Below are 26,932 nucleotides of genomic sequence, written 5' to 3'. Positions count from 1 at the left end.
GAACGCTGCTGGCCGCAGTGACCAACACTTACCGTTTACATTCTGTTGCAATGACAGGGGACAAAATCTCCCTGAAGCCTTGAAGCAAGTGAAAACACTGCTGTGAATGAGCATCCTGTGCTTTGGGTGTGGAAATAACTCTGTTGGTATACAAACAGGGACATATATATATATATATATATAATCTTTTTTTTAAACCTGCTTTTCTTTTTTCTTTCCTTCTGCCCTTGCTTGTGGGCTTGTAGGGAAGAGTTGCTTTGCTGCGAGTGCACATTTGTGGCTGCTGGTGCCGAGATGATGGAAGCATTGATCCAGCCTGCTGCGTGACCCCGTTCAGCACGGCGGTGTGCTGTGTTGGCAGCATTAAGTTTGTCTCTAGAGCTACTCTAAGCCAGGATCACAGGACAGATTGAATCGGAGGAAAACCTTGTAGCTTCTTCCAGGGCTCCTGCGCTCCAGGGGGGATTCCCAGAGCAGACAGGGCCTTGTTAGTGACAGGGGATCTTGAGTAGAGCAAGCCTTGCTGGGAGATTTTATCTGTTTTTATAGCTAGTGCAGGTGGATTTTTATGTGATAAAAGCTGTAAACAGTGAAGTAGCTGGACTGTCCCTCCCTGGCTTGTAATAATCAGCTTTTAGCTCTGAGTCACCCCAAACTAATAGGACTTGCTGTGCAACTATGGTAGAGGTCAAGCTGTGTTTGGAGGAGATAAGAGTCAATCCTTGATCCAGGCTTTCAAAGGTGAGGAGAGGGAGCTGGGCAAAGAGGAGGTGTGGTGCTGGTGCTCCCCTCGGGGGGAAATTCAGAGCGACCCAGGCCCTTAGTACACATCAGAGAATCTACCCCATGCCATTCCCTCATTTACTGGACTCTGTTCTTGCTCCTGCAAAGAAGGTGGGCACTGCTTTGGGGTATCAGCCACTGCCAGCTGCTGTTTTACCTGGCCATAGCATCGTCTTTTTTGCCCTCTCTCCTATAAACTGGTTTTGAGCAGGAAAATGGTTCCTTTTCCAAAAAAAGTTCTGGCCAAATTGATGACAACCACAGTACTTTGGTTTAGTGAGTCGACCTTGTAACAAACAGACCCAGTTTGAATCCTGTACCAACTATAAACCTCAATTTGGGAAATTGATTTCAAGTTGAAATCTCTTTAAAAAGCAAATCAATTTCCTTGAGAGAGGGGGGGAAGGAAGAGTGTCTCCCTCTGTCGTGCTCCAGCAGGCAACAGAGAGGGAGGAGGAGGACATTTTTGGCTGCGTCTCTGCAGGGTGCCCTGTTGGCAACCTGGATAATATAATACGGTTTTGGCCTTGATGCTGTTCTGTGGTCCTTTTGGACTATGAAATCTCCTCCAGGAGCAAAACCGGCAACTGGGGGTTCAGACCTGGAGGAGAAGGTCTCTTTTAGTGGTAAGCTTGTAACTTTTTGCCTTTCTGTTGGCTCAGAGGAGAGCCGGGGAGCAACGTTCTCAGCTCCTTGCTCGCCCTCAAACTGCAAAGACGCGTCTTACCAGCCGCATAAAGTGAATTTATTTAGTTAAGGGAGGTGTTAATTAAGAGATCTCATTTATTGTGTCTCTGCAGACAGCTCTCGAGGGCCTTTTGAGTTGTCAGCTCTGGTGACAGCAAAAGCTAATGGTGTCACACGTTAATGGTGGTATGATTCATGTCGAGGAAAGACGCGGCAGCCGGTGGAAGAGGTGGAGAGGGAAGGAAGGAGACGTGGTGGAGCTTGCCGTGGGGGCTCAGTGAGTCGCAACAGCCTGCCTTGCCCTTCCCAAATAAATAAATCCTGGCAAAGATGGGGCTGAGCTGCCCGCAGAAGGACCTGCCCATGGGTTAATGCTATCTCTGGAGCTGCACGAAGTGCTGGGCTGCGCAGGGGGGAACATTCATTGCTCCTCTCCGTCCCACCGTATGGCGGCTCAGCAGGTCCGCGGGTGGCTGGGCATGTGCAGCCAGGGGTGTATCTGCATGGATCGCCTTAAAATAACTGGCTGTCCCTGTGAGCCGAGCTGGAAAAGGATCTTTGATTTTGTTTTTAAAATAATCAGCGCTTTCTGCTCTCTGGGAGGTTAATTCTCCTTGGTTAATCAGGACATGTCAATCTGATAACCAAGGGTAGGCCGAACGCCCAACCTACGGCTTTGAATTTAAAGTCTTGTAGAAAATAACAAACGCTCTTTATCTGAGGGAATTACATGCTCCAGTACAGCTGTTCCTAGGCACCTCCTTCGGTAAAAGCTGCGCCAACACTTTTTTCCCCTGCTTTTTTCTTCTGGTCTCTGTCAAGTTGCTTTTGGAGGGAAATTGAAATTCTCTTGATGGAGAAAATAGGCCAAAAGGGAAAAAAAAAATAGTCCAAGAGAAGTGCTAGACGCTGTGAGGAGGTGCTGCTGCCTTCTCGCGCTTGGATGTTTTGTGTTTGCAGGTACCAGGTTGTCAAACAAAGGCAGCAGTGCTTGCGTTTGGTAAATCATACCCATCTCTGCCGGGCTTGTCTGCGATGTCCTTAAAGCTTACAAATGAAGCTCTGTTGTGAAGCCAAACTTCCAGTTTCTGTACCCAAACTTCCAGTTTCTGTACCCAAACTTCCAGTTTCTGTACCCAAACCAGGGGAAGAGCAGAGGATGCTGTAGCCATTCTCCAGCTGCTTTCTGAGCCGTGGAGGAGCCTCCACCTGAGCTGCAGCAATTTGGGCAGACAGGGCAGTATTTGGGGGGAACACGGCGCACCTATAGAAAATGTACAGCAGCCAGAAGGCGATTTTAACCAGCTTCTGTTGCCAGCTAGCCATTTTCTCCAGCTCACTGATTTGACTTTAAAACTCTGCCAGCGAGCATGTGTTACCTTCTCCCTTTTTTAAATGACTTAAAGTAATTTAAACCAGGGCGAGCGTTGGCCTCATATAGGCTACTTTTGCTTTCATCCTGACTTTTTTATTTCTTAATTATTTTTAAACATGCAGGGGTTTGCTGCAGCCACGCATCTCAGATGTGTCCCTGCAGGGTTCTGGGGGAATTTTCTGCCGTAGTGAGTTCAGGGTTAGGGGGTTTGTTGCACTCAGTATCCATCTCCCAGCTGTGTGGATTCTCTGCTGTTCTGTACTGTGGTTGTGTCCGCAGGGCTGCCTTGTCCTGCCTCAGAACCGCTGCTGTATGAACCCGCTTGCACAGGAGAAGCAGCTTGAAGGAGTGAGACCACAGGGAGAAAAAGGGGGCAGGAAGGCCTTGGATAACCCGGGTAAGGCTCCCAACACGTCCTTGTGGCTCTTGACTTGGTGGCGGTGACCGCTTAGGGCAGCAAAGCAGCAGCCCAGGCCCTTGCACATCAGAACCCAGCACAAATGACAGGAGATTGGCAGGTTGGGAGGCGAAGGGCAGTGTGGATGCGGCTCCCAGCCCACCCGGGAAGGATTCCGGCTCTGCACAGAGTGGCTGAAGCCCAGAGGACAGGGTGCTGCGGGAGGGGGCACGGGAGGGAGGCAGGATCATCGGGGATTCGCTTAAACTGCAGTGTCAGATCCTATAAATCGGAGGGCTTTTGCATATTTCCATATTTATATATGAAAATTTCATGAAGTGGCTTAGAGGCAATTGAAATAAAAACAGGGCTGTCAGAGCCTGAAAAGTACCGGCAAATCTCTACCAGACCATTTAATACAAATGCAGGGGCTCGAGAGAGCTCCAAGCGGGCGGAGGATTTCTGCATGCAAATACCTCGCCGGCCCCGCGGGCACTAGGGACTGTGTCCCAGGGGTGCTATCAGCACCTTGTGGGTGTGCTGTAATGGTTTTGGGGTGGATGGAACCCAGTCTTTGTAGGACTAAGGGATGCTGGTGGGAGCAGCAAGGCATTTGCATGGGATGGAGCAGGTAAAGCAGGCATTTTGTGCCCTGCACTGGCTGTGTTTTGGCCCAGGCTGTCCCCGCTCCCATTCAAGACCTCCTCCTCCACCTGAGTGTGCCCTTTCCTTTCTGATCTTCAGCTACTGGTCAAAACAAGAATTCTCCAAGCCGCTGGTCTGCGTCACCCTCACTGACCTGCTGCTGCTAGTGAATCTCTTCCCGTGGAATAACTTGAAGCAGCATTACAGAAATTTGTGTTTCATACCTGGTACAGGCCCAGAGGGATACAGTGGCCCTCCAGGTTTGAAAGCTGACTGCTCAGGTAACCCTGTGTATCCTTGTGGGGGTTTTGGGATGCTTTTAGGTGTTGCCTGGCTTGGGTACGTTGCTAGTGCCATCAGCCTTGCTTCAGCAGCTCACTGTGTCGGTTCTCCCTGAGTCAGCCCCAAATCTCAGTGAGTGCTGTAGCTCTCAGCTTTGGCCTCTGGTTTTTATTTGCACCAAACATCTCTAAAGAGAAGCTCCTGCTTGCGTGATGCCGGGACAAGAAGGAGCCTCCCCATCCAGTCTCACTCGGGGCTTTTTCCCCCCTTGCTCCAGCCCCACGTCGGGTATCTGGAAGCACTGCGGCATCTCTTCTTCTGAAGTCTCCAAATCAAAAGGAAATAATTAGTGGAGAGCTCGGATGAAAACAAACTGTCAACAAGAAGAAGGTGCTAATGTGCTTGTCATCCCCAGGGGAGGAAGGCTGGCTGCTCCATCTCTGATGGCGGCGAGGATGACCCTGCTTGCCCAGCAGCTACGGCTGTCTCCGGAGATCAGTTCTCACCTCGTGAAGGCGCCGGCTCCTTCTGCAGCTCCCCATCTTGTGCTTGGGAGGGAATTGGCCCCAAAACCTGTTTTCTTTTTTTTTTTTTTTTTTCCTGCTCTGAAAAGCCTATGGACACAGCCAGCCTGGACCTCGACGGCTGCAACTTCCCCAGCACGAGTGCTTTCAGCTCAGGTTTTATCCGCTAACGCAGACGCCTAAAATCGATTTGTATCCTAAAAGTGCCTATTTCTCTTCATTACAGAGAGACAGGCGTGCAGAATGAGTAGCTCAGACGTAGGTGTCTGCAGTTATTAAGTTAAGCAAGACGAATCCCAATGTCAGCATCTCCCTCGGTTTGGCTCGGGAGTCCTGCAGGACTCCTCACGGTGACTTTGGTGTGGGGTGACATTGGTGGTGGCTGTGGGGATGCTCGCTGGGTGTTTGCTGTCTGAGGTGCCACATCGCTTCCCCGGGGGCAGGTGGACTCTGAGACCATGTTTTTCCCCACAAAGCTCTTTGTTATAGGATATTTTCTTTTAACATCTGATTCAAGAAGCACATAGGGTGTTGCCTGTCGTGAGTCTGGGAGAAGGCGGCTGGGACAAAACCTTGTCTGGGTGCACCATCTTCAGTGACAAAATGCACTCCAGTTACTTCATTCCCTGTTAAATTTGGGCTCGAGGATTGAGCTCTCACTCCTCGCAGGTGTTTCTTGCGTGCCCTTCCCTTGCTTTGACAAGCCACCATCACACGCAGCTGTGTCTCTAAGGGCTCTTCAGCAAGACACTCCTGGTTTATCTCTGATGTTGCTGTCAGCTCAGGCAGTCTGGGCTCATTTTCCTTTGTCAGGAGTGAGGATGAGACTCTGTGGAGGTCTCTGCTCGTTCCATCTCACCATCCTTCATCCCAGCTGTGGTATTGCTAATAATGGTCCCTGCGGGGCCACTTGCCCACATAGGAGGACACCCTAGTGCCCTTGTCCCCTACGTCCTCTGTGGTTACAGCCCCCAGTGGCCAGCAGAGGTGCAGGGGTTGTTGCCACCTCTACCAGCAGGGGAGCCTGGGGTTTTGGGTAAGGACCTGGTGGCCAGGGTCCCCGCTGGGTGTTGGGGTGCAGGACACAGCCAGCTCACTTGGTTGCTGCCACCTGTTGCTGGGTGAAGGGAAGGAAGGGGGCTCGGCAGCAGAAATCCAGGGGTGCAAATATCTGGGGAGCTTGGCTCGAAGTTTCCATTGCCTTTGGGTGTGCATCTCCCAAAAGCTCTCAGCGGGGGGCCTCTCACTCCTCATCCCCCTTCTGCATCAGGTGCTTTCTCCTCTGGGGTGCCACCAGCGATGGGTGTAATGGGAGGCAGGTTTTAGGGCTGGTGTTGGTGGGGCCAGGGCTTGCAATTTTTTTAAATGAATGCTTCAACACTTTGGTGTCAGTTGTCTTGCTGCAGGCAAGCAGAGGAGGCTTTGCCCGGCCAAGGTGAGCATGGGTGGAACATGAGTGCCCCAGCCTCCAGCAAGACTTTTGCCCATCACTTCTCTGCAGGGCTAATGATTTCTGAGAAAAAAGGGGATGCCTGCCAGTAAATACCTAAAATACCCTGTATTGGGTGCGCAGTTGGGTGCTGCTGGTTTCTCCAAAGATGCAGTTTGGCTCTTGCTCTGTTGTTGGCAGCATCTCTCACCTGCTCATGGGGCTTGCTCTCGAGTCCTGCCACCTTTCTCCAGACTTGTGTGCCTGTGATTTCCTCCAGCACCCATCCCCTTTCCCTCTACCTGGCATTAGAGGGCAGTCAAAGGAAACCTTCCCTCTCCTCCCGCTCCCCGAGCTCTGCGGGCTGCCGGAGTCACCCCGGGAGCAGAGAGCTGACCCCAAAGCACGGCCCAACTTCCAGCCTTTGCCTGCCCTCGCCCTCCCTATCTTGTTTCGGGTTGCTGGCCGTGCCTTCGCCGCTCGGAGCTGCTCTCAGGGTTTTGTTTTTGACATTTGGGAAATGGCATCTGCAGCACTGATAAATACTGCGTGCTACTTCCCCTCCCTCGCCCTCCGTCTCCTCCTAATTGACATCTTAGAGTCTGTCTCCGTGTGACAAATCAGGCTACTTATTATAAGTGATGACATGTATAAATATTGCAGGCATTCGTTTTACATCTGGATACCCTGATAATAAAAGCTATCAGGATCTCTCCCCACCCTTGCATAGCAATTACGACCAAAAGGTTTTCTCCTCCATCACCAGAGCAGGATTTGGAGAGTGAACTGTGCCTGTGACAGCAAGATTTCCCTCTTATGGTGGGGGAGCATGGTTTTGGACAGTAAAAGTGCTTTGAAAAAATAAAATTTTATTTATTTATTTATTTATTGATGAATGCAGCAGCACCACTGTGAAGCCATGTAAGCTGTCACATGTAGCTAAGAGGTCTCGCAGGAGCCCTTTTGGTCACAAAAACCTTGATTTTGTTGTTTTTTTTTTTTTTTTCTTCTGGGATTTGCATGGATCTGCATGTGAAGGTGAACACCAGGAGCAGGTGATGCAGCGGAGGAGGTCTGCAAAGCCGCAGCACCCAAAGTCTCACCCTGAGCACCCATCCCTGTGTGCCAGGGTGCGGGGTGACCCTGGTTGGTCCCATGGGTGCTGTTGCTGCTGGTGGGTGCTGTCCCTGCGCTCTCCATCCCCACCAGCAGCCCCAGAGCCCGCAGTCCGGCCAGCCTGTGCTCCGGCATCCTCCCTGGCATGGGCTGAGACTGTCAAATTGCAGGGTAGTATTTTTAGCCTGGTTTCCTGAGGAAAAGAGGCTTACACGATTGTACTGTCTGTCAGTGCTTTTCCTCCCACCACCCTCCTCTTAACAAGTTTTGAACCCCTTGTCAAATGTACGGGGAGGGCTGGGGAGCTCCAAGACATGAAGCTTCTGCATGTTTTCACGCGAATTAGCAGCAACCTCGCCACGCCAGTACCTGGGGCGGGAGGAGATGCTGGGGAAGGTGAGAGAGGAAAGGCTGGTAGGAGGGCATGTCGTCTCTTCCCTCTGTGACCGAAATAAGGAGAGGCAGTCCTGCGCTGCTTTGTCTTTGCAGGAGGTAAAAGGATGCTCTCCCCAGCAGCCAGCCTTTGTTTGGACGCGGCACCTGGAAAAGGGATGGAGAGGGAAGGTGCAAGGTGAGAGGCTGCGAGCGGCCTCTGTTGAAGGCATGTTCTCAGATACAGATATTAAGTGCTCATGCCTTAATTGAAGTTAATTTCTGGGAGAGGCGTTTTATTAGAAAAGACTTCTCCAGCTCAGGCGTGTCCGCGCCATCTGCTCGGAGCTGCCGGTGGCGAAGCGCTCGACCTGCGGAAGCGGCCGCTCTCAGCAAAAGGATGCACCGGGCAGAAAAGCCTCTTCCTCCTCTCTGTTAGCAGTGCTGATTGTTATTGACAGGGATTCATTTTTTTTTTTTCCCAGAGTTTAATGCTTCTGTGTGCAGTGGGAGGTGCAGAGCTGGATCTCCTGTGGCTTTCCCCAGTGGGGCTACTCTGATGTCTCATAGTGAGGTTGAGCAGGCTGTCCTTGGTAGGGCTATCACCTCTCTCATCTGTCTGGCCACTTGTTTTCATGAAGCTTGCAGGAGCTGGAGATTTCTGCCCTACATCAAGACTGGACGAAAGCTATTAAATGGTGGCTTAGCTGAGATGGACATGTGTGCACATCCATAGGAGCTCTTGTTCCTTAACAAAGCGATCTTAATGAGAGACAGCTCCTGTTAATGACTGCTTAGTCTTTCAGTTGGGGTGTTTGCTGGGAATGGAATTTTTATGGGAAAACTTAAGTGAAACGATGATAGTAATTAGCTGTAATCAGAAACAGGGAGGGAAGGGACCTGGTTCTTTCCGATCCCATAACCCTCCCTGAGATTTTGAAAGAAGTTCATTTTCTACATTAAGATGAAACCAAGATTGGTTTATTATTATTTTTATTAAACCATAAGAAGAGTGTGAAACTCTGGGGCTGGATTGTGGCCGGGGCCTCACTGGGAATGTTGGAGGCAGAGAGGTACAAATCCCTGCTTTGAAGGGCTTGAATCTGAGCCATCTGCATCCCTGGCCAGTGCCCAACATACCATGGTATTTGTGCTTTGTGAGGCTCTTTTCTTTCTTCTTTTCTCTCTTTCTCTCTCTTTTTTTTCACATTCTAAAAATTATTATTTTTTTAACCACTGACAACTCCACGATGACTCTGAAAAATCTGTGGCCTGGGTAAATAAATTTGCTATTTGAAGTGGCCTTTCTTCCTCCTCTCTGCGAAATCTTGTGTTTGGCAAGTTGACATTCTCTGATAAAAAACCATTTTGTCTCAATTTCTGACAGTCCTTACTCACAGTGAGTGGGTTTTGTCCATAAACAGAGAACTTACTGGGTAGACCTGAGTAATTCTCCTTTTAGAGACAGCTTTTGGTCCTGTCTTCTTGCCTCTTGAATAACCTTCTGAATTTTGAGGCCAATTGTCATGTATTTTGATGTAAAACCTGAATCTGCCTCCTGATTTACTCAGGAGGGATCCAAATTTACTTAGAACAAGCCCAGGATTCCTAATGAAATGTTCACCTGCTTAAGGAAGGCTTTAAGAACACTCTTTATTAAGAAGAAAAAAAAAAAAAAGGAAAGTCCTTTTTATCACTTAATGCAGCGATGGATTATTTTTTTTGTGCAAATTTTAGATAAAAGGGGCAGAACTTCTAATTACATTCCATAGGGAAGCTTAATAATGTTTACCCAAAGAATCTTGTCTTGAAAATTCACCAGGGTGAATTCTGTTTAATTTCTGCTAAAATCCCTTAGCTTCATTCCTACTGCTCTTTCCGAAGACCTTGTGCATAGTCCTGCCCAAGGAAGGAGAAACCAGGGGTTTGAGTTCCTCTCTTGTATTTGGAGAGGGCTGGTGATGTTTGAAGCTGCTGCATTGCGTGACTTCCCATCTTTTTTGGTGTTTTGGGTTTTGAGAAGCTATTGATATCTGTATTCTTGTGAAAAGTCTTCCTAGAGTGAGTGAGAAGGAAAACCTTGCACCTCATTTTCCCATGAAGGCTGACTCGGGCTCTTGCTTGCAGACAATGGGCATTAAGTAGCCAGGATATGATCTCCCCGAGATGTTCTTCATTAGAAGGGAATAGTTTTAGAATTATTTGGAGCTGCAGATGCCTTTTTATGCTTGCATTGTGTCAGTGCCCCCCTATATGTTGTAGGACAGCTGAGCCACGCAGGTGGCTCTCCTCATTCCTCATGTCCAACAGCTTTCCATCTAGCATGGGAAGCTGGTGCCACCGGTCATTTAGGCCTGGTTTTTGATTTTTGCACCACTGAGAGTCATCAGGTCTGGTTCTCACAGCCATCTCTTCCTTCTGAAGTCCACCACCACTCATTGTTTTGGGTTGTTTTGCCTCCTGAGAAGCGAGTTTGATGAGTGTTGGCTCCCAGTTGTTGCGGAAGTGTTGAACGCGAGTAGTCACTGAACGGCCTGCTCAGCAAAAGCCCTCCAGACTTCCTCCTTTTTTGGTATTATCTATTGTAATCTTATTTTCTTTATGCAGAGCTTTTCTTTGATTCATAATTCTTATTGTAATGTTCCCCTCCTACAGTTTAACAAATCACTCGCCCATGTGGCGCAGTATCAAATGTTTTTCTGAAGTCCAGATGGTCAAGCTCTCCCACAAAAGACAAAGATTGGCTTTTGTTTAAAAAAAGCCGTTATCTCCCGGAAAAAATATATTTACCAGGCCTGCCTGGCAGAATCCGTCTGTGTGAAATCCATTCTGCGCTTTATCATTTTTTTAACTTATCCATTTTCTTATTTTTTTGCCTTTGAGTTGGTTCTGAAGCTGGTGGGCTGTTAAGATCAGCCTGAGCGACCCGTAACCGCCTCACCTGCATCCCCCCAGCCCCTCTTGAATATTCTCCTTTAATCTTAATAATCTTAACGCCGTACCCTCGCTCCCCCTCGTCAGATGAGTTTAAAATAATCTGCGGAGAGAGAAGTCTCTGGGAAGCAAGGCAGTGCTGCTGAAGTGATTATTTCCACTGCAGTAAAGGTTGAAAACCGGTTACAATTACGGCTCCCAGTTCTACGTGTTAAGGGATTTGCCTTTGGGGATTAAGCAGGTGAGCGTTGTGTTTTGCTCCCCTCAGCCATCGGTTTCGGGGCTGTCACAGAGTTTGCAGAGGAAGCTAGAGGAGGCCACCCGTTCCCTGCCTCCCGAGAGCACCAAGCACGGCTTGGCACGCAGCAGGACGAAGATGATTGAGGTCTGACACCTGGCAAGGGCACGCAGCGCCTGTCAGTGGGGAAGATTCATCCCCCCTCGTCTGCAGGGGGAAAGTTGAAAATAAAGGTGGTGCAGGTTGCTGAAGCATCGTTTGTGAGCATGATCTGTGGGCTCGGGCTGAGATTTGCTGTTTGTTTTCCCATTGCCTGCGCTGGCTTTGACCTCGGGACCGCGTGCGGATGTTCTGCGGGTGTGCTAATGGATTAACTCCTGCTTGCGAGCTAGGAGGCTTCCCTGCCTTCGGAGATGCATTTCGGGTGGTTTCAAGGGCATCTCGGGTGCCTCTTCAGTGGTGTGACTGCACTCAGCAGAAGTACGGCTGCTTTTAAAACTCTTCCAGGCAATGTTTCTGTGGAGCAAGAGGCCATAGAGGAAAATAAACTTGGGTGTTTCAAGCAAAAGGAACGAAGGAGGCTCGGTTAAGCTTCTTGGTGCTTCTTGAGGAGGATGAAGCTTCCAGCCTGGATTCCCAGGCTGAGGGCGAAGAGTCACTCTAGGCAGGAATTTTCCACTTAATTTTTCTTTTTGATGGAAAATGTCAGTGTAATTGAGGTTTTTTTTCTTTTTTTTTTTTTTTTTTTTTTGGGCAGGCCTGTGCTCAAACCACTTCAGAGAGCTCTCAGGGCTCCTTGTAGATGCGACGAGTTCCTGCAGCTTCAGCTCCTGCACTGCCCACGTCCAAATCTGGGCCTTTGAAAGGACAGCATAGCTTCGTGCCAGAGACCTAGGGGACAGAGTTGCTGCCTCCTGGTGAAGGAGAAGAGCTAGGAGACCTACTGGAGCAGTAGACCACCGTAGAGATCAGGTGGGTACAGCCAGCAAGCAGGGCAGCACATCAAACATCAGCACATCAAACATCAGGCTTTGTTATAAGGGGTAGTCCTGTACCACAAACCCCAGGTCCGATTCACGCCAGTGTTAGGGGATTTGATTTCTGCATAATGCACAAATCTAGGTTTCTTTGAGAAGATAAAGACCTTTTGCCCCTAATGGGTCGCCTTCTGCAAACATCCATCCTTACAAGTACAAAATGTCCTTTCTGTCGTTCCTCCCTGAGTCAGGATTGCCTCAAACACCCCAGAGTAAGCAGCCCTGTTACCCCCTTACCATTGGTGTTAGAGAAAAGCTGGACCAGAAACAGTTTTCTGTGGGGAGGCTGCAGCTTTTGGAGATGATTGGAATGAATCAAATCCCCTGTGAATTAATTGAAAGGGTCAATGTCTGTAGTTAATCAGTTGAAATTGCCTATCGTTATCCAGCTGTGTCTTTCATGTCAGCTAGAAGACGGCTGGGAGGCAGCAGCCATCAGATAAGTGGACTGAGGGAGTTTGGTGGGTGTTTTTTCCTCCCCTGTGGCAAGTGGTCTCTCAGTGGGCACACGGACAAGTCTGTTTTTGACGTATATCTGGATTTATCGGCGATATAGTTTTGCCTCTATTCCTCCTTGCTGTTTTCTCTCAATTAGGTGGTGGCTGGAATAACTTGTCTTAATGACACATCCTCAGCACCGATTTCAGTGGTGACAGTTATTAACGGTTTCACGATAAGAAACAGGTGTTTCAGCATGGTCCATCAGGCAGAAGAAGAACAATGCCTCCCCAATGTCATTGTTCACGTTGTATTCAATGACTGCTAGCTTTTTTTATGAAGGTTTTATTCAACCTCATAGGTAGCATTTACTACTTAGTATGCAGGCTTTGGGCAAGCTAGTGGAGTGGAAAACCTTTTAATTTCTTTTTAATGCAAACATGGATCTTGCAAGACCTTGTCAAGTGATGGGAATAGGTATGGACTCTCGCTTACAGCTCTCAGCATCGCTCAGTGTTTGCCTGCAAAAAAAAGTCCTGGGTTCTTCTAATGGGAGCTCTGTGGTCCAACAGACAGGTCCGAGCATGAAGGGATTGGGCAGAGAACATTGTTAGGATAATGGAGGTGTTGCAACAGCTCCTGGGCTCTGCTGCTTCCCATGCTTTCCCATGGTGGGGTGGGAAGGGAGCAATGTTTGTGAGCATGAGGCTGTGAAATACCCTGGGTAGTTTTTTTTTTTTTTTTGACAAGGCATGATCATTGATCACTTGCCTGCGTTGTGAGGGTGGGTTTGCTGGTTGTTTTGTTTGGCCAGGACTCACACAGTGCATTTTTCTATCCTCCTGCTCCCCCTTTGCTGCTGTTTGCACTTCTGTGATGCACACTTGTCTCTGTTCTCCATCTGATCTTGCAGTGAACAACGTGAGAGGCCTTGGGCTCAGTGTATGTGCTCCGCAGAGCTCAGCTGCACCTTGAGAAGGTGAGGGGACAAAATTTGATCTCTACCATTTGCATCACGTGCTGAGATTGACTGGAGGGCAGCTGCTGCAGCCGCTAATAACTGCATCCCACCGGTGTGCTGCGCAGGTCTCGCTTTCTCTGGCTGTGCTCCCGGTGCTGAGAGAGGAGGAGGAGGAGGTGAGGAGGAGGTAGAGAAACCACACTGGCCCTTTTCCACGTCCTGTGCAGGAGATATTCCCAGAGAGAACTGCTTGTCTGTGATGCAGTGGGGCTGGCCATCTGATAGATGCCAGAGGGGATATTGGGCATTACGTAAGGGACACATTTCTACATCCTTCATCTTTGCAGGAGGAAGCTCCTCAGGGCGGGGAAGAGACAGAGCCCTTGGTGCTTGGGCATTGGGCATCTTCACTTCTTGTTCATCCTCTGGTCTGTGCTGGGGTCTGGTGCTGACTGCACTGTGAGGCCATGCCTGCCTGGCCTGCTGGGGCTGCTCTGTGAGCCTTCTAAACAGTCTCTCCAGCTTTTATTTTGTACCACCATCAGCCGTGCAACCTATTTATTTCCCCTTGGCATTTGGGTGTCACTAAGGGCAGATCAGAGCAAGGTTCACCAAAGGTGCCCGATGGGTCCCCTTGGCCTTCAGCAAGGCAACGCTCTCTCCTGCCCCAGTCTGACTGCTTGGGCTCCCTACTGAACAAGGAGGGGAAAAAAAAGATTAATTGGTGATAAATAATGCATTTTGTTCCCACCTAAAGGTTGTTTGATCTCCGTAGTCTTCATTCCTCCGGTGACAGGGAGCTCAGTGTTAATAGCTATTTGTCACCCGGTGCAGTGCTTAAACAGCCCGAGCAGCGCTGCGTTCAGCTCATACGTCCCTGCCACAGGCAGGGCTTCCCATTATTACTTTCTTTACATTTTTTTTTTTCAATTCAGCTCTCCTGTGGTGGTTTTTCACAGCAATTTCCAGAAGTGAAACAATTAGCAAACATTAAACATCCTTTTTCTGGGAAAGCAGCAATCAGGAGGGAAGATATAGTATCCGTCTAAAGTCTCCCCGTACGTAGATACATGCACACAGAGCCCCTTCAGGCTGAGCAGAATTGGAAGTGATAGTTACCAGTATAATATTTAAATGAGCATTAATTACCATAAACCGTTCGGGTTTTAATGTCTCCTTCTGTACAGTATGTAAATCAGGGCTGGAATGGGCTTGTGAGCATGCATCGGGCCTCTGGTGGTGTGGATAAAAGGGCTGGGTTTTAGTACTGGGATTCAGCCATGCCATTTCCATTAATGTTAATGGGAGCTACAGGGCCAAACCCTGGCCACGGAAGGGAAGGTTTCCCTCTCATCCTCAGAGACAGCCCTGCCCCGAGGACACCTTGTGCTTGCTTTTCCCATCCCAGCATACATGGAGAGGCTTCCCGAGGAGGAGGAGGAGGAAGGAGGATGCCTAGATGCCAAAATGACTCAGCTTTGGGCTCCCAACCGGCAAGGGCACCACAAGGTGCAGGTTTCAGCTCCCCCTCTGCACAGATAATGTGGATTTACTAAAACGCTCCGTTTCTCGTGGTGCCTATGGCTGGGTGGGAATTTCCATCCCTCTGGGGCCATGGCTCCATGCTGCTGCTCTGCTGCCAGCAGCTTGGGTTGCAGGGGTTTGCTCCCCATCCCCTTCCTCCCATGCTTTTGCTCTGCTGCCCCATGCTGCTGGATCTGCAAAGCAGTTTGGTTTTTAGCCACAAATGTCTCTTTTTTTTAAATTTATTTTTAGCATCCAGACCATGAGACAGGTAATTCCTGGGCTCACGGAGGTGTTTGGGACTGAGGTGGCCTTTCTGAGCACCCCTCGCTGGGCAGCACCATATCCCATCCATCTCCTATCCAGCCTGCCCTGCCACCCCGAGCACAGGGAGCAGGACTCCACCTGAAGCTGCTGGTGATGGGCAGGTCTTCAGGTACTTTACAGCTCCTCCCCAAGCCCCCGTGTCCTTCCTCTTCGCCCCCCTCTCCCTCGGTGGGGACCTAGTTTGCCTTGCAAAGTGGTCTCATTATAAATGCATCAGCCTCTGCCGGTCTCGCGCGCGCTGCCTTCATTTAGCCCTCCAAGCTCGATTACATCTGAGGATGTCTTGGGGTAATTAAGTAATATTAGAACATTTTCTTTTCTATTTTTTTCCCCTTCCCTAATGCAGCTTTCAAAGCACAAGCCTTGGTTCTCACCCACCGGAGCCCACTTCGCCGAGCCTCTGAATTCTCCCTAATGTACCTTGCCATGAATGAAGGCTAATTACATTTCTGAAAGATGTCATTAGTGTCATATTCATGCTGGGTTTCAGAGAGCTAGCACGCAGCAGGGAACGCTCCCTTAGGTGTCTTTCAGCCTTACTGTACGCGGTTCTGCCGCGAGGAGCGGCTGGGCTCTCTGGCCGGAACGGGGATGTTCAGCCGGCAGAGGCTGAGCTTGGTTGAGAGCATCTCTTCCCATGGATGTTTTGCATCCTTCATCTCCGGAGCTCATCACGGTTTACAAATATTAACTAATTAAGCCTCTCAGAGCGCCCATGAGATAAGTAATTGCTACTCTAATGATTAGCATTGTAGCCACTCTCTTCTCTAGGCATTGGACAGTGCTTTTTGCTATAGAGAAGCAAGGCGGCAGTTCTTAAGCATACAATAAGATAAATGATACTTTTGGATGATCTGGCCAGCTGACCTGCAGGTTGGTGGCCAGAAATCCAGAGCCGCCACAAGAGATACCCATGGCATTGCTTTCGAAGCCTGCCGTCCACATTCTTCCCTCTTACGTTTGCACAAACCCACCTGAGCCCTACTGACTTCAGCGGAGGCTCCTTGGAGACTTCCCCAGAGGGAAGAGGACCCAGGGTTTATCTACTTGGGTAGCTCGTTGTTTGCATCGCGGATGGGATGTTGGTTCCCAAGGAAACTAAAAGATGGTGGTTACCATTTTATTTTTCTCTCCCAAGATTGTCCCAGGGATGATATTCTGGTTTTACGCTGCCATTGCTCTCCTGTTCAGTCCAGTGTGAGGTGGCCGCCAGGCTCCCTCAGGGGAGTACTGCTTTCAAGGGCTATTAGGTACTCATAACAAGAAGTCACACATTGCATTTTCATGGTAATTTTTCCTTAGATCACTTAACATTGTACTGCGTTGCATTTTGTTGTCCTGGAGAGATGCATTAGGTCTGTTAGTGGGGATCGAGTTTGCTGCCACTGAAAGAGGTCAACTCTCCCAGGCAGTCCCGACTCCTGACAAGTGCCTGATTTCCCTCTCCTCCCTCCTCCAAGGCTTTTTGGAGCACTTCTGTAAGCAGGATAGCAACAGGGATGCTGCTGCCGTGGCCACAATTTTTTTTCCCCCCTGGTTTTGTTTGATTATCTTTTCTCCTTCGATACTTGAAGGGGAAACACCTTCAAGCTTCACCCCCCTGCACTTGAGTATGGGCTCTGCAGTTTTTTTAGGTCGAGCTCAGCTCTGTAGCACTGTCTGATTTGGGGTGTTGGGTGGGCAGCTGCTTTTGGAGGCATTACATCCTAGGCCAAGGCTGTGGAGCCAGCTTTGCCCTTGGGTACCTCTGCAGGGACAGACCGAGAGATTGGCTTCTCTGATTCATGCATCGGTGTGAAATTAAAGGTATTTTGGAAAAAGGCTGCACCAGCAAAGCTAAGCTGCCCAGGGAAATGGGAGGTGGAGAAGTTAATTGTCCGAGGTGTGGGAATTCCAGGCTTTCCCACGGACTCTGCCTTTCCAGCCCCGGCCAAGCTGCCAGCTCACCCCGCTGCAGAGGGAGATGGGCGGTAATTGCCAGGCTGGGTTTAATTTTGGGGGCGAAGGCAGGGTCTGGGCTGCGAGAAAGCTGCAGGGCTGGGGAGAAACTTGGGCTCTTACCAGTCAGATAGGTAGGAGAAGCCTAAAAGAGTTACTTGTGTGTGGCGTGCTCTGAGATAAGCCCAGAAACCTGCCTTGAGCCAGTCCCAGGTCAGGGAACCACAGCCTCTGGTAGCTGTCGAGGGTTTGAGGCTGAGCAGAAAAAGCTGCAGAAACTTTTCCGAGTGGATTTAAATCACGTGGGGCTGCCAGGACTCCAACGACTCATTCTGTAGATTAGGGAACCTAGTAATTACAGCTAATAAGTCCAAAATGTGTAATTACCCTGCAAGCAGTTGGAGCTGGAAGGCAGAAATAAGCGTGGTCGTTACACCCTTGTTAGGTGATCTATCAGTTCCCTCCTTGCAATCCAGGAGGTGCAGAAGGAGCAGCTGCTCTTTTCCCCAGCCTCCATCTTTGCTGGTGCTGGAGGGAGCCAGCTCCTTCTCCTGCATCCATTGCTCAGCCAAAACAGTCCCAAAATCCAGCTTTCTTTCCTTAAATAACACCATTCCTGATCAGCTTTCTAGATCTGTGGTGGGAGGCTCTTTAGGAGAGGTTGTGTTTGTTTTTTTCCCCTGCTAGTTTGTTTTCCTTCCTAATTAAAGTAGCTCTTTCATCAGTCCCTGTATTTCTTTCCACCCTCCAGTTTTCCCAAAGAGGCTTAGTAACATTTCCTGCCTCTAATCAATACACAATTTATATGCAATAACTTTGTCAGGAGAACAGGGAAGCAGCTCGCAGAGTTTCTCCTGTAATTTCAGTGTGCCGTAGCCATTGGCTGAAGGTCAATGCAAGCTTGACTGTGACTGATTTTTACTGTCTTTGGACAATCTGTCAGCAAAATGCAAGCTTTGTAAAACCTCGGCTAGACGCGGGCCGTAACAGATAGTGCTGTGCAGCCTTCCAAGCACACTGTGAAGCTGGCTCCCTCGGCAGCGCCGCACACGGTAAGGCTTCGCCTCGTGCCTGCCCTGCCCTCCCTGCTGGAAGGAGGGGACCCCATGTCTCCATGGGGCATGATAGATGTCCTGACAGATGCTATTTTCCCCGGTAATAGGGGTGGTGGGTGCTTTGATAGTAAGCGAAGCTGGTTCCTGCTCAGTGAGTGCAAGGAGCAGCTCCATTAGGTGCCCCTGGGGAGCGCGAGACAATTCTGCAGAGGACCGTGCACTGGAGGAGTGGGCACCTCGCTTAACCTGCTTCCGTGTGCTCATCTGTCTCCTGTCACTTGTGATCCCACTGTCACCTCTTCATCATCCCTCTGGCTGCGGCCGTGCCAGAGGAGCTCCTGCTGGGAGGAAGCTTCCATCCTCAGAAATGAAGCCTTAAGAGATGGATGTCATCCTCTGTGCTTGTGCATACCCTAGCCCTCCTGTGGATGTTGCTTGGGATGAGTGCCTTGTGGTATGATGACATTCACCCCATGGGCATGGCCAGCAGGGATGATCAAGGCCACTTGATGCCGCTTTCACGTGTCCCATGAAGCCTGGCAGTGGTGGGATCAGCCTGGGACACTTGGCTCTGACATGCTTAACAAGCAGGGAGGTGCAGGCTCATGGCCGTTTGGCGTCTTATTAATCACGTTTAATGCGTAGGTTGCTTTAGCGCTGATCATTTTAAAATTCCCTGTTGGAAAGGTTACCTGTATAATTATAGGTATAAATCTCGGGGACGTTCTTGCCAAAACAAATGGAGCATCTAGCGCTCAGACCAGGGATAAACCCAAGGAAGCCGTAAAAAGGGTTTGTAATAATGGAGCGCGAAATCTGCACCCATTGCAGGGCTGAGAGGAGCGAGGCACCACCAGAGATAAATTAGGCATTTGTGCAGGTAGTTCTTGCAGTCATCCTGAAGTTCTTGCAGTTTCCCTGACATGTACAGAAGTAAGAGCTGTTGATCTATGGGCACTAAGTTGTGTCACCACGTTCTGGTGCTGGCAAACCCCGGGGTTTGAAGGGTCTTGGGTGGGGGTGAGGATAACCTGCTTGTGAAACAGGTCTGGGAAGTGCTGACAAATACCCTGGTTAGCAGCAGAAAGCTTCAGTCTCTTTAGTCACTGGCTGAGAAATGTGAGATAGATATATCTATATATAATATAGATATATACAAATAATCAAAATATGTATATATAATCAAAATATAACCTATCTGTATATATATATATTAACATTTGAGATGGGTTAGGTGTCTATCAGAGCATTTTTAAGTTCACACATGCCCTTAGAAACCTGGCTCTTGGGATTTGCCTCTCCCCTGCTACAATCCCATGGGAAAACTAACCTCGTTCCCTATCCCCTCCTCAAATTCCAGGTGTCTCCTGACCAGAGCAGATCCCGGATGGAGAAGTTCACCCCACTTCGCGCATGTCGTCTCCCGAGGGCTGTTTGTCCACCTCCTGCCTTGCTGGAGAGGATGTCAAGTAGGTAGGTGGAAGGAGAGATGCTGATCTGAGTTTTTTGGTCTGTGCCTGTGCTCAGCACACAGGAGGGAGGATTAGTCACAGTTCACGCTGTCATAATAAATTAAGGTGTAAGGACAACAATATAATAGAAGTAAAGCACGTGCGAAATATTCTGCATTAGTAGTAAGAAGAAGTATTAGACTCGAGTGTTTTGGATTGCTAATTGCAGGATGTGTTAATTGCAAGGCAAGCAATACAGCCCCTTATATAAGCTCCAATGCACATAGCTTGCATTATGAATAGGAAGAGGAGTACGTGGGAAGTTGTCTCGATGAAACCAAGACAAACATCTAAAAACACTTAAAATACTCATCTGAAGCCCTCCTCCTGTCTCTGTGGGTATCCCTGTTAATCACAGCCCGCTATAAAAGCACTGCCTGCATTTTGTCTCTTAGGCTCACGTTAGTTGCTTCCAACTTTCTCATCAGCCCCATCTATAAATTCAGACTATTCTTAAATAAGACTGGTGCCACACAAAACCACTTCTCCCATCCTCGTGCACTGTCTAACGATTATTCCCTTATCCCTTTATATAACTGAATCAAGCCTGACACTTAAAGCACTCCCTTAGGGAAGTTATTGAATTTAACAGGGCTGAAACCAACAGGGTTCTAGAGAAATGCTCTAAAAACCTGGGCAAGATAATGGAAAACAATATCTTTGCTGTAAGTTTCTGAACCGCCCTATAAAATTCTATGGGAAGAATGAAATTCTCGAGGACTCTTTTTGCCCATAAAAGCTGATTATGAGTAAGTTGGTCCCAGTGCTTTTATTGTTGAGCCCCAAAAACTCAGTGTATACTTTCATCCTGCTTTCTCTCTCCTGTGCAGAAGGATGTTTTGGCTCTGCTCCTTAGCGGTTTGTTCTCATTTCACTCCCAGATGGGCTGTTGTTTAATCCAGCCCCGTGGTACCAAGTTCTGCCACGACTCGCTCCTTGAATAGCTTTTCCCTGTGAGTCCCTCACCTTCCTGTGTCTCTGACAATGTTGGCTGCTTGGTTGTTTTTTTATTTTTCCCTCTTTTTATTCTGACTTTGGAAGAAAGCTTAACTTCTGCTCTCCATTTGTGCTCAGGGGAGAGATAGTGATTGGAAGAGGAGAGGCACTCTGAAACAGAAACAGGACAACCAGCGTTGCCTGCCAGCGGTGAGGGCTTCTCCAACCTTTTCCAATACTTCTCCAAGCTTCCCAAGCCAGAAAATAACAGCTGAGGCCCTCAGCTCCCAGGAAAAGATGTTTTTTCAGTGGACAGAGGATTACAGAGTGTCCGAAGCTCTGACACTGCCAGGGATTTTGCATTACCGCGCCTGATAATTCTCCCAGGAGCCTGTGCAAATATTCTCATGAATGAAAACTACTGAGGTACTTCACTGGTATTTGCAATTCCTTTTATTCACGCCAAATTTTTCTTGCTGAGGCTGCTCGCACAAAGGGCGAATAAATATTCAGAGTGCTCCTGCCTGAAACGCGCCTGCCGATGTTATGAAATGTTCTTCTTATTTTCCCAGTGCATTCAAACAATTTCAGTCGAGGAACCTTTAAAGAAACTCCTGCTTGTAAAGGGAAGGTGACTGAATAGGGGAACAGAAAGAAGATCACACGATCACCTCCTCACCTAAGTGAAAAAAACTAGCAGTGACTCGGGGACACCCAGATATTAATTGAGAAGCCGAAATGAGCCATTTAATGCTCTTTGCACAGATAGTAAATGTTTCTCCCATTGACTTGTTTGCATGCATGTTTTGTTTTGTGCTCTTTAACAAGAGGAGGAGGAAGGAGAAAAAGTTGCAGCCAAAATACTTGGTGTGATTCCACTTGCTCTACTCTTTTCTTAAGCACGGTGCCTGTGTTTGAAGACATATTTCAGACGGTGCCCCTTTCTCTTCAGGACATGCCTTAAAGCTGGCATTCAGCTCAGCATGATGTGATCGGAGGTGACATTGCATTGTTTGTGGGACAGGGTAGGTTAAAAAAAAAAAAAAAAAAAGAGCTGAAAAGGCACTGTGAAATTCGGAGCTGCTGAAAGCTCCCGGTGGGAGGGATGAGACTTTCTGGGAGGATGGAGGCAGACGTGGCTCTTTGCATCGCAGGTACTAACGCATCTCTAGTCTAGCCTCAAGCTTTCTCTCCCAGTATCTTATTCTTTGTCAATGTACAGCAGAACTGGCTAAAGAGACCCAGAGATTTCTCCCCAAATTGTAGCATCCCTCTGCTCAAATCCTGCTGCCCAACGTGTGTCAAGTGGGACCATTTCTCACTGACAGCCCCAGGCAAATGGGAACAGCTGCCTAAAGCCAACTGGGCAAGATGGCCACGGAAACGTTCACCGTGTGGAAAAATCTGTGCGCTTTCTTCTTTAAGCAATAGAAAGGAAGTTGTACTTCTGGAATTGTTTTTACATAGCTCTTCACGGTTCAAAATGCACAGCAAGGCTGTCAAAGTAGCCTCACATAAAGGCTGCAGGGCTGGGAGAGGGACCAGACAAGTCTTTTGTCCAGCATGAGATGTTGCTGATATCTGGGAAGAAACCCCTCGCTCTGGGGTACCCAGTGTAAAACTCCTCTCCCTTAGGTTGTGCCTTTACCCCTGGAGAGGATGCTGAGCCCACCATTGTGATCTCCTGCACCAAGGCTGAGCGTGTTGAGGACCATTCACCGCATCCCTGAGCTTGGAAAGGAGGACGTGACACCTTAGGTACAACGGGTCCCAGCCATAGTTGGCAGAGACCCCACACCATCCATAAATCTCCATCAGGGGCTTCAGCAGGAGGGCGGCAGAGACACCAGGGGCTGTTTTGGGGCTGAAGTGCAGAATGGGGCCATGTGGCGGGGCGCAGCGCAGGGGCTGCAGCTCGCATGCTGGCAGAGCAGCTCCGAGTCCACCCCTCATCACTTCTGGGGGCCTTGTAACCGAGCCCATTTGCTGTTCCTGGCCCCATAAAATTAATAGGTTGTGGCAGGTGGTGGGAGGAACGGGAGCATGCCAAGTGCTGAGGAGCCCATCTCAATAACTTGGGGTTATCTTCCTGGCATGACCGCTCCGGCCGGGGCTGGCGGGGCCGCACCGTTTCCTCATTACTGCGCCGCAGAGAACTCGGGTGTCCAACCCCAACTATCAGTATTTTGTGTTTCCAAGGCAACCCCGGCTTTAACAGCCTTCGTAATGACATCATTTGGTTGAAATGAGCATGCATGATCTTTTGATTAGCACTGGATGTATAAATTAGGTTACTTTCCCTACCCCCAGCCACTTGAAAAATAAATGCATTGGAGTGTGTGGGGGGGCACGTTTGAAAAAAATAAAAGGAGCTCGGAAGAGGGTAAATGGAAAAATCAATTTTTACATTAATGGAGTCCTCATTCAGCATTTCTTCTCTTTATAGATTTAGATAACAGTGATATCTTAGTTTCACAGAGCAAAGAAATTAATTACTTACTAATGGTGCAATTCAGAAATTAATTTATGTTATCCATTTAAATGTGTCATTATTAATCAATTTAAACGAAGGGACCTGTAAGCCAGCACCATCTAAACTGACTTAGGATGCTGGAGGACTCATCCTGCCCTCTCGTTGCTGGCAAACACACTGTGCCTGCTACCTGCAAGCTGTTGCACCTCCAAGTGCGCTGGCATCCCCAAAACAAGACCTAAAGGGTTTCCGGGCTGTTATTAAACATTTTAAAGCTCATTTCATATTTAAGTTACTTGAATTTCTGATCTGAGGTTCGATCGTCTGGTTTTATTTTATTTTTTGGCTGGTTTTTCTCTTAAAGTGATGTACAGAAGGAGGATGCTGTCTTGCAGAGATGCGCTTGGCCTCCCAGTAGGTCTTGGCCATGCTGTGGGGTCTTAGCTCGTCATGAACCATGGGTTCCCTTTTAGGGTTGGAATGGGGCAGCCACATTAGGTGGGTAATAATTAAATTGTCACAGATCTGATTTTTTTTTTTTACTGCTGTATTTAGAAGAAAAGAGGTAACAGACCACGGGACTCTTCTTTTTCTGAATAAAGTTGGTCTCAGGCTGAAAAGGGGGACCCTATACCATGCAATAAATCAGGATTAAACTAAACAGTGCTGCTCAGAAGCCCTCAGCTGCTTTCTCCAGGATTTCAGTATGTTGCAGCTTTTCTGTGCCCAGCTGCCTGGGCCTTTTTGTGGTAAGCAAGAGTCTGATTTATCGTTTTACGCTGTTTATGTTATTAATGCCTCTGAAAATGTTGGATCTGCCACATATTTCTTGGCGCGCTCCTTGGAGTAAATGGCAACTGTGATGGCTTTGGAAGATGATTTGCTGAAGGATACTGTATTAAAATTCTGTTTGGACATTTGGGCTGCTGGTATAAGGATGTGATAGCCATTTCCTTCCTGTAATGATATATTGTCATGTTAATTTTGATGGTATCTCACTGTAAAATAGAGGGATTTGAAAGCCTGCAATTTGAGAGCCTGGAGTTGTACCTATCTGTCTGTATCTATATTTATATACAGGTTATTTCTTTTTTCTTTTTCCTCTTTTAAAGTAATGCTTGCACTTAACATTTGCTGTACCGGTGATGATTCTTTATTAGGTCTGGAGAAATTTAGATGTGTGCTGATGGTAAACCAGCTTTTTTCGAACTAAAAGGGTTTCAGATGAGTTTCGTGTTCTTTCTCAGTGTTTTGTTTTTCAAACCAATTACTGCCCTGCTGCCCACATCAGGCAGGTTTCAGCCTGAAAGTTCCCTTTGTTGAGCTAAAATATGGTCTCTGCTAAATGCTGAGCAGCGATGGCTAGAGATGAATAAGCAGCAGGTTGCAGAATTAATCAAGAAATCATTTAGCACCTGCAAATAAATACTTGTAGCTGAAGTCTTTTTCTCGGCTCCTGCTTTGTTTTGGCTAGGTCCCTGGCTTCAGAGCAGAGGTGGGAGAGAAGCAGCTGGGATTTAAGTCTTCCTCCCTTCTCTGCCCCTCTTTGACCTGTGCCCATGTGCTGCCGCCTCCTCTTTAAGGGATTATCTCTGGGCCAGGCCAGGACCTCTGTCCCCACAGATATTTGTTCCCTGGCTTATTTTCCCAGCTGGTTCCACGCGCCACCACTCCTCCGAGGCTCGGGCAGGGAATGGGAGCGCTCCCCATCTGCCGCAGCAGCCCTCTAGCTGGTTGGATTTGTGCTGGAACAGGTTTTAGAGCATCCTCGCCATCCCTTCTGTGATCCCTTTTTGGTGATCTCTGCGGTGCACCAACCCATTTCTCCTGCAGCCGTAAGTCACAGGGTAACCTTGGCAGTGGCTTTACTGACAGGGCTCTGGAGGGTTTGATGTAGGAGTCCAGCCTTTATTCATTGCCAAGCTAAAAAAAAAAATAATAATAAGGTTAGTATATAAAACATTCAAAAGCTTTCTTGCTTTCTCAGATGTAGAAATTGAGAAGGAAAGGTAAACCCAGGTTAAAGACCTGGACTTTCAGATGCTTGCTGCTGATTGTTTATGAATCTTGTCCCTTTTTAGGATGAGAGAGCAGTCTGGGGCATTAGCAGTCAGATATCTATTCATTTCCCTCCTCTTTCCTTCCATCCATGTCCAATAGCCACAGAATATTTTGGTCACATCCTTTTCTAATGCCTTAGACTTTTATGGGGGCATGCTCTGATCTTTTTTCTTTGAATCCTGAAGCTTTACTGCACGATGAGAATCGGTCTTGGAGCCTTGCAGGGTGCCAAGCTGCTGGTGACTGTGCCCTTAACCCCGCAGCCCGGGGATCAGAGGTGGGGGTTTGGTTATTTCCATTGCTGCCTCATGTCCCCATGCAGGAGGACAGCTTCGTTTCTGCCCCATCGCTGCTTGCTGGGATCTTGACAAAGCTCCGTCTCCCTAATCCTGTGCCGCGTCCCCGCTGACAGCTGCAGCGGTGCAGAGCAGAGCCCCGCGGCAGGAAGGCTTAGGGCAATTTGCTCCCGAGCTGAAGCTAATCCCTAAGGATGGTAACTGGCTTAAGACCAGAAAATGGGGCCTTTTTGTGGCTTCCTCTACCATTTCTTTCTCTCCTAGCGGGATCCACGGGGTCTTCACACCTGCTGCCGCAGCCTTCCCTGCTCCCCAGGTGCAGTGTTTAACCTTGCGGGTGTTATCCAGGGTGATTGCCTGGGGGCATAGCTTGAAAATAAGAGCTGAGAGCCATAAGTCTGGCTTCTCAAATGTGGGAAGAGAACCTGGGTAAGGGAATAAAACGTCTCAGCCTAGAAGTGGGCTGGCATGTGGAAGGAGAGGCAGGGAGCAGTGCCCTGCTGCGATCGAGTCCCCTCACTCATCTTCAGGCTGGGCAAGCCCAGCACATAACAAAACTTCACAGGAGCAATAACCACAGTAAAAAAAAAAAAAAAAAAAAAAAAAAAAAAAGATATATTACAGTCAGAAATGTTAGGGGAAGAGGAGGCTGAGGTGCATCCTGGCAGGCCATTGCCTTTTCCCATTCTGTGACTGATTTGGACAACTTTGGGTCCTTGCAGGCAGTGTAGGCGGCTGAAGCCCAGCCAGCACCCCCCAGGGGCAGCTCCACTGTGCTGCAAATGCAACTCTTCTTCCTCTGGGTGGGCAGCGAGGGGAACAGGGAGAGGAAGGCTGAAGGCGGAAGAAATTTGGAGGATGTTCAGCTGGAACCCGACCCCTTCAAGTGGCAGTGATGAATGCTGTGCGCTCTGCTACCGAGCGGGCTGAACACGTGGTAGGTGTCTCCCAAGGCTTCCTCTGAAGGCATTTATCTCGTAAAAAGGAGTTCTCTGGTGTGTTTGACAGATCTTGATTGATTTGCATCCTGCCTACCTCCCTGGTGCCTGTCTCTTGAACACCACAGTGTATGTGGGAGCTTTCCCCGGACACGGCCAGCCCTGGAGCAGCGCTGTGGTGCAGCTGGGGCCAGCTCTGGCTGATGCCCATCTCCTTGCCCAGCCTGCACCCTGCTCTGCCTCCAATACCGATGCCCTCCCCTTGTAATGAAGCACAAAAATCGAGGAGCAGGGGCTGAGCAAGCCAGGCTGGGCAGGGAAAAGTCAGGCAAGGTGTGGCTGAAAGAAGTTGCCAGGCTCCTTGCCATCCCAGAAGAGATCAGGGCACGGAGCATCAGCAGCCTAGAGCTAGGAAAAAATGCTTTTATGTACAGCAGGGGCTGATTTTGCATACATAAACCTGACAGTTTATCCATAAGAGAGTCCCGGGATGGACTCAGATTATCCACATAAAGATGCAATGTGAGGAAAAGCTTCTCCCGGGCACTTCTACCTCCTTTTGTCTCACCCAAACCTCACCTAGCCCCGAGGCACTAAGCAATGCCAGTGAACACAAAGCTTCCTTTTACACCCTGCTTCCTTCACATGGGTTGTG

At 48.7% G+C, this 26,932-nt stretch overlaps 2 long non-coding RNA genes across 3 annotated transcripts; both read left to right on the top strand.

Moving 5' to 3' along the window:
• Positions 1 to 247: 247 nt before the first annotated feature.
• LOC121073597 lies at positions 248 to 16,293 on the top strand. Its single transcript, XR_005821832.1, has 5 exons — positions 248 to 1,747; positions 3,125 to 3,242; positions 11,540 to 11,754; positions 13,171 to 13,236; positions 16,208 to 16,293. It is a non-coding gene; the product is annotated as an uncharacterized LOC121073597 (long non-coding RNA).
• Positions 16,294 to 19,407: 3,114 nt separating this feature from the next.
• Positions 19,408 to 26,733, top strand: LOC121072984. 2 transcript variants are annotated; one of them, XR_005821457.1, is made up of 4 exons: positions 19,408 to 19,531; positions 20,648 to 21,534; positions 22,145 to 22,267; positions 26,062 to 26,733. It is a non-coding gene; the product is annotated as an uncharacterized LOC121072984 (long non-coding RNA). The 2 variants fall into 2 exon arrangements; XR_005821456.1 differs by lacking the exon at positions 26,062 to 26,733 and adding an exon at positions 23,538 to 25,067.
• The last annotated feature ends 199 nt before the right edge of the window (positions 26,734 to 26,932 follow it).

The sequence above is a fragment of the Cygnus olor genome, chromosome 7, assembly GCF_009769625.2.
Source record: "Cygnus olor isolate bCygOlo1 chromosome 7, bCygOlo1.pri.v2, whole genome shotgun sequence".
In the NCBI taxonomy this organism is placed as follows: Eukaryota; Metazoa; Chordata; class Aves; order Anseriformes; family Anatidae; genus Cygnus; species Cygnus olor.
The sequence above is the reverse complement of the archived record's forward strand: the minus strand, read 5'-3'. Positions and strand labels throughout refer to the sequence as shown.